The sequence below is a fragment of the Arvicanthis niloticus genome, chromosome 11 (genome assembly GCF_011762505.2).
Source record: "Arvicanthis niloticus isolate mArvNil1 chromosome 11, mArvNil1.pat.X, whole genome shotgun sequence".
Lineage (NCBI taxonomy): Eukaryota > Metazoa > Chordata > Mammalia > Rodentia > Muridae > Arvicanthis > Arvicanthis niloticus.
In genome coordinates this window covers 8557354-8565229 of record NC_047668.1, presented here as the reverse complement: position 1 = coordinate 8565229, position 7876 = coordinate 8557354, and positions in this window count along the sequence as shown.

Here is a 7876-nt window from a genome sequence, read left to right as displayed (position 1 = left end):
TATGACCATATTAGGGTTTATGTTTATTATTATAGAAGAATATCCCAGACAAAAATGCTTTTCTACAAAGGATGATATATGTTACATATTAATTTTTCATTAAAATTATTCTTTCATAATTTCTTGCATGAATACAATTTACTTAGATCATATTCATCTTTTCAATCCTCCAACCAAATCTTTTAATCTCCATATATTTATCAACTTTATGTCTTATACATTATCTTTTTATAAATCCAAAATCTAGCTCATGTTATTTCTACATAAAATCTTCAAAAGATCAAGCAGTCAGTATTCCAGTACTGAGGAGAATGTTGCTAATGAGAATGACCATTCAGATGAATAGTCATTTGCCACTAATAGACATTGGATGAAAGGACTATTTGTTTCTTCAGTGATTTTTGTTGCTTTTTAGATTCTAACTCATGTATTTCTTCCCTTAAGATATTTTATTTTGAATCACTACTCTTCAACAAATTATGGCACTAAGTAGAACACTTCAATAAGTTCTGTGTATCCTTGTAGGTAACTACCAAGCATTAGGCTGTTTTTAGAACCATCAACTCCTTAATTCAGAAGGTATCAGTTGTAAAAGCAAATAGTTTCTCCCCTATCTTTGTAATAAGGAAAAACTTTCAGATGAATGACAGTATGTCATATCAGGCTAAAAAGTTTAGAGTTTATCATTGATAAGAAAAAAGTATACAATATCCTTGACATCATTAGATGAGGGAACATAACTTAGATATGAAAATCTGTTGATGACAACATTGTGGAATTCTCAAGTAATTGTATGACAGAGATAATGCTGTTTCTCATGTTTAGAATATTTGTCTATTAAATAGTTTTCAATAAAATTTTAATAAAGGTATTAGAAAATAGTAAATGCATTAAAAACTTGTTTAAAATATTTAAATTAAAATTTTAATATTTAATTAAAATTTTAATTTAAATATAATTTTACATTAAAATATTAAAGTAATAAAAATATTACTAGCTCATATGAAAATAGGAACAGCAAAAGTTTTAGTTATAGTAATCAAGACAGCATAAATATTTTGCCCAGCATTAATTTATCTCACTATTTTATTTGTTATACCAATGTCATCTGTGTACTTCAATAATGCTTTTATTCTAGATGAAAATCATGGCACCGGGGTATAGGGATAATGTATTCTCTGTGACCGAAAAAATTAAGGGCGAACATTATAGGAAAAAAGGGTGACCTTAAGATAAAAAAAAATATGTTGGGAGTGGTTTGCAGATAGTCATACCTGCTATGAAGATTCTTGTTGAAGGCAAAAGGGTGATTGTTAAAAGGTAATAATTTGAATTACACATAATGGGGTAAGAAGAAGATAATTTATGTTCAGTGCATTTTCTGGACTCAATAGTAAATTATTGAGAATTGCAAGTAAAATTCTAACAAATCAAAATAAAAGACAGTATTAATGCATGTCCTCTTAAAGAATGAATAGTAAAGACTTTCTACAAAATAAACAGCTATGATATACTATGTGAGTGGGAAAAAACATTCAGTTCATTTCAGAAAACATTAAAATCCAAATCTAACCACATAATAATTGGGAAGAAAGAGACTCATATAGCTATGAATATTTTCCTCTGTTGGAATCTCCATCTCCATCTCATTGGCACTGAAGTTGCCATTCTCCTCTATTAGGTAATAGGTATAATGCACTAATAATGCACAACTATTACTTAGCATTTACTCTTCAGTCTTCCTGCAGAGAATACTACTAGACCAGAAATAGAATTATTACACGTTTAAGGAAAAAAGAAAAAGCGTGCATAGTTAGGTGAATAGCAGTTACATCATATCAAGCAGAGGAATGATGCAGTTATCCTTTTTCCATTATAAAACGGAAATACTATAGAAGTGCATACAGAGTTTGAAATGACAGATTTTTCTTCTACCCTACTGTCAATAAATCCTTTGTAAAATCTTCATTTTACAGAAAATAATTCAGGGTTTCATCTGACAGTCTTTTTTCATTGTTGTTTGGGATCAGAACTTGTCATGACAAGACATGCACACATATTTATTATTAATCAATGACAATTGAGTTGCAGTGGCTGTCTAGCAAGTGTTGAGAATAAACATCATTTACAGAGAAAGACAGGTGCTGCAATAATCACATAGATTCTGAGAGCTGCATTGGTTTTTCTTCTGAACTATTAAGAATCAAATTTTTTGGGATGTGATGTAGGTAATCACTGTAGGTACAAATATCTCTGAATTTTTGGCTATCACAAAGGCTATGGACTACTAATATATGCTTTAAGCCCTTCATATCCACAACACATCTGTTGACTTATATAACCTGTGTTGCTGATTACACACAATGGTAAGTCTATCACATTTTTATATGTAGAGTTTTAGCATGAATTTGATTACATAAAAATAGGAGCAGAATATTGTTAAAAATTGACATAAAAAGGACTTTAAAAGATTTATCAGTTGTTTGTTGTTCACTTTATACAACCTTCTCTGGAAATGACACAAAATCAAATTATATGGTGTCTAACCATATACAGTTATGCATAAGACAAAGTTCTGCAAAGTCCTAAAAATACATTTATACTGTATCCTCTAAGGGTTTTGCAGTATGAGAAAAGCCTTCACACGTGAGAATAGATACATTGTAAGAGCCAGAGCAAAGACAGGCAGAAGAGCCATGGAAAGTCACCTTTCAGGTAAAACACAGTCATTGTAATCATGAGTTCACAGCAGCCGTGTATTGTGCATCAATCTTGAGGAGTACTGGCACTCCGCTAGAACTGAGCCCACCAACACTAAAGGATGAACAATTTGCTGCTGATATACTCATCGAGAAACACAATCATTACCTTCAATTTTGTACTCATTAGTTATCCTACCAGGTTCTAAGGAATAGTTCCAATCCAGTGGTGAAACAGATGGCTCTAGTTAAATTAAGTGGGTCATAAAACAATGCCAAAAGTTGTGGTTATGGGAAATAGGCTTGTAGATATTGTGTGTGTGCATGATGGGGGATATTGGTAGGGATAGGAATGAAGTAAATGAGGGTGTGAGGAAGAGAATAATCAGAATATAATTATATATATAATTATGAAATTGCCAAATACTAAAATTAGCTAGTATAAAACTTAAAGAATATTGATGGCATTAACTGCTGACTTGGAGCCCGGCCATGACTGATGCAGATGTTAGTGACATGACTCTCACATGTAAGCCTAAGGGGCACCATGGAAGAGGAAGAAAACATATTGCCAGATACCCAAGTGAAGGAAATCTTCTATGAGATTGTATCTTACATAAATGACAGGGAAGTTACACCTCAACAATATGGATGCCTAAATAAAACCTGAACAACCACAACAATAAATATGCTGAGGTGGAAGGGTGAAATTTAACAGGGCCCCATTCTGAGACAAAAAAGTGCAGGCAACTAATGAATGATGAAAGATAGAGAAATAGCCTCTCCCAGAGATAAACTCCCTAATTGGTCCACATTAAACGGACTCAAAAAGTTGTATTTATGTGTCCACATGCATAAATACATACCTAAAAGTAATAATAAAGAAAAAGCCACTGAGTGAGGGGAAGGCATGAAATGGGTCGAAGGGAGGGGAAGGTAAAAGAAGATAGGCAATCAGGAAAGTGGTGCAACTATATTTTAATTTAAAACTTTAATTAAAATATAATTATGCCTTGAAAAATACATTTGCCGGGCAGTGGTGGTACACGCCTTTAATCCCAGCACTTGGGAGGCAAAGGCAGGTAGATTTCTGAGTTCAAGGCCAGCCTGGTCTACAGAGTGAGTTCCAGGACAGCCAGGACTACACAGAGAAATTCTGTCTCGAAAAACCAAAAAAGAAAGAAAGAAAGAAAGAAAGAAAGAAAGAAAGAAAGAAAGAAAGAAAGAAAGAAAGAAAGAAAGAAAAATAAATTTAATAATTTAAAAGTGGCTACATTATTTCATGTAAAAATAAATAGCATAAATACCTAAATAGTTTTAAGAGGTTTTTTGGGGGTTGGGGGCCATCCTGGAACTCACTCTGTAGACCAGGCTGGCCTCAAACTCAGAAATCCACCTGCCTCTGCCTCCCAACTGCTGGGATTAAAGGCGTGCGCCACCACTGCCAGGTTAAGAGATTTTTAGAAACTATTTCACCATCCATTTGTAGAAATGAGGATAAATTTTCTAGAATAAACACGTGATAGAAAATGCTAATCAGAGAAACAGCATAAGGAAAGAGTCTGTAGAACAGGTATGGAAATAAGCTAAAAGCTTATCAAGTTTAAAAATATATTCTGATGTATAAGTAAAACAACATGATTCATGCAAACTAACAATTCACATTTTAGAACTATATAACTAAATAAGTGTATGGATCTATAGAAGGGATGAGTAGCACAGAGCACACTGTTGTACATTTTCTGCATACACGGATTGAGCTAGGCAATAGTAAATGAGCTGTATTACTTATAATTCAGCAAGTTTACACAAAGTAAAAATATCTGTATATGTTTTGTAAAAATACCTGTATTTTTGAATCAGTTATAATGATATCTTTTTTTGCAATGAATCATAAGTGACTCTAAATGGTTATTTTTAAAAAAGAAAAATTCCATCTAAGGCCCAGAGAGCATGATGATACAAGAGGTAGAGAGAATGGAAGGAGTAGCATGCTCTTGTAAGTTGCTACAAGGCATCGCATAACTACTGCAGTCTTGATCTTACAACTAACTGCACAGACCTTCACAGGACTGTCCATTCACAATTCATCATGGAGCAAAGGGAGGCTCATGAAACTTCAGCTCTCCCTGAGAATGTGCAGGCAGTTAATTTGAATGATAATTTTAGGTAGAAGGAGATAGAATTTTTTTTCAGTCGTGTCACCACTGGTTTGTTGCAATGCTTTCTGTAAATGCTAAAATCCTGTAAGTATTCTTAATGAAAACCATTGACTCCCACACTAAAAGGAAATTAAAGGAGAAAAAGATGTTCTATTTTTATTTGTGTTGCTGTGTTGAACACCATGACCAAATGTAACTTGGGGCAAAAAGAAAGTTTACTTGGTTTATATACCCTGATCACAGTTTACCAGTGAGGAAAGTTGGAACAAAAAATCAAGCAGAAACAGAGGCAGAAATTACTGTCATTCTCTCCATGATTTTCTTAATTTGCCTTCTTTTACACTCTAGGACCTCCTGTTCAAGGGTGATATGATAGAATGAGCCTTACTGCATCAACCCTTAACCAAGAAAATACTAAAAAAGACTTGCCTACATGTCAACCTGACAGTTAGAGTTATTCTACTGAGGCTCCTTCCCCACATAATAACTCGATTTTGTGTTAAACTGACAAAATAAGGAGCATGAGGGATCAGCTAAATCTTCAGAGGAAGGGGATTAGTGGAAAAAGGCTGAGAAAGGAGTTAGAAGTATTCAAAGCTATCAAAGTATGTGCTGTAATAATAATCATTTACTGAAAGCAATATGGTACATAAGTTAATAAACATCTAATAATAAGGACAGAATATATACATTAAACTATATAAACATTATATCTGAGTAACAAGATTGTGGCCAGGTTACTGTTTCTACTTATGTATGTTTAAATTTATATGGAAATTTTCTTTGTTTGTCATAAATTATATTATAAAAGTAGCACAAACTTGCTTTAATATTTATATATAAATTTGTACAATTACTTCTCATAATTTTTAGATGTACTATCACCCTAGCTTATGAACAGAAAATATTTAACACCTAAGTATGAAATTTTAATCACTCAAATTAACTTAATTTTATGTTCCATTATTTCAAAACCAAAATTCATTTTATAGCATAAATAGATCATTATATTTTTGGTATAACGCTTTTAAAGAGATATTTTAATTACTCTCCAATAATACTTCAAGCTCTGGCTTGCTAAAATTTTTGAAGTGGCCAATCCTGTTGTTCAGGGACTTAAAAAAAAACACTTTGCATTCCAGGAAAATTGGTAGCTTTTATTTGATCCATTCAAAAAATTGAAGTCATAGAGAAAATTGCAACTTTTAAATTGAGACAGATAGACAAACTTTCAGAGGCATGGTTCAAAGCAGCTTACTCAAAGTAGAAGCTTCTAAAGCAAAAATTTTATGAGAACTCTCAACTGGTAACTGATGTGCTGTTAGAAGCCAAGTGTACTTTCTCTTCAGGGGAAGAAAATCCTAGGGGATGGAGTCTCTGAAGGGCTTTCACTTACTTGTGTCTTATACTCATGGGAACTCTAATAGGCTAAGACAATGAAAAGCTGAGATTCACTCCCTAGGGAAAACATCATTCTCAAATATATCCAGAGATATTTTTCATTTAAAAGTCTATTCAGAATAGAAACTATTTATATTAGAGCCTTACTTAAACCCAGGAGAAGAAAAACCAATCAGCTCTAGCTCCTCCTAGATTTTCTGTCTAATCTACAGAGAGATTTTACAGTGCTAAGAAACAACTAGAGACTCAGGCCAGGACTAGTAAGTACTACAACTAAGAGTTGTCATAAAATTAGAGAATATCTCCATATCCCATAGCTTGCGTTCATAGTGAGCGGGCTCGCAAGCAATGATAAATGAAGGTGCTATAACTCACAGTTCTTATTTAAGGAGTTCTCTAGGGAATTTATAAAATGACAAGGGAAACAAACAAGATTCTGGAGGAAATCCGTATTTGTCCATGAAAGTGTAATATCTTATTGCTAGATAGATTAACTCTAGGCTGTAGGGATGCCTATGAAGTTTTTGACTTGATTTACGATTGATGTGAGAGGGCCCAGGCCACTGAAGATGCTACCATATCTGCATAGAAGTCCTGGGCTGTATAAGAAAGCAGGCTGAGCAAGCCATGGAAAATAAAGCTAGTAAGAAATGTTCTTCCATGGACTCTTTTTTATTTCCTAACTCTAAGTTTCTTTCTCTCATTTTCATGGATGATGAACAAAAATCTTCTAGGTAAAATAAATACATTCCTTTTCAACTTGCTTTTAGTCAGTGTGTTTATCACAGTAGTAGAAAACCAAAATTAAAACAGATAAATTCTAGCATTTGATTTTTAAAAATGGGCAAAGCAAAAACAGGAACCTGAAGAATGAAAAAGACAGAATGTCACTGAGCCATGACACAGATTTAGAGACTGTACAAAATAAATTTAGTATGAATGTGATTGCTATATTAATGGCTCCCCATATTGTTACAGTAAAGTTTTGTTCAACCTCGAGCACTGAGATTAGGTCATTTGCAGGAAATGTATATGAAATTATTATATCAAAAAATAATTGAGGCTCAGAAGTCTTTACTGGGACACACACACACACACACACACACACACACACACACGCATACAAATGAATACACACACATAGAAACAAACACCATAAAAACAAGATTGGAACTATTTGGGAATTAACAGAAGAGACAGGGGACCAGGGGTGAAAATGGAAGTAAATATGTTCCAAGTTCATGATCTACTTTAGCAAAACAAAGATTTTGAAGCTCAAGATATTGCTCAGTCTATAAAGAGCCAGAGGGGATGGAGAACACCAGGAGAAGAAGTCCCACTGAAGCGGCTAAGCAATCATGTCTAATCATCAAAATAAGCCAGTGAAAGTCTACAACCATATTTACTAAACCAGCATAATTTCTAACAATCTGTAAACACTTGCCCTTATATCCACAGACAAGTGTAGTCTTTGCCCGTTTCAAGTAGTCTTTTCTTTCTACCAGATGGAAACTACTACAAAAATTACAACCAAATAAAATGCAAAGTTTTGAGCTCATTCCCAATAGATTGATCAATAAAACAGTCTTGTTCCTGAGTGTCAGGAAACATTTT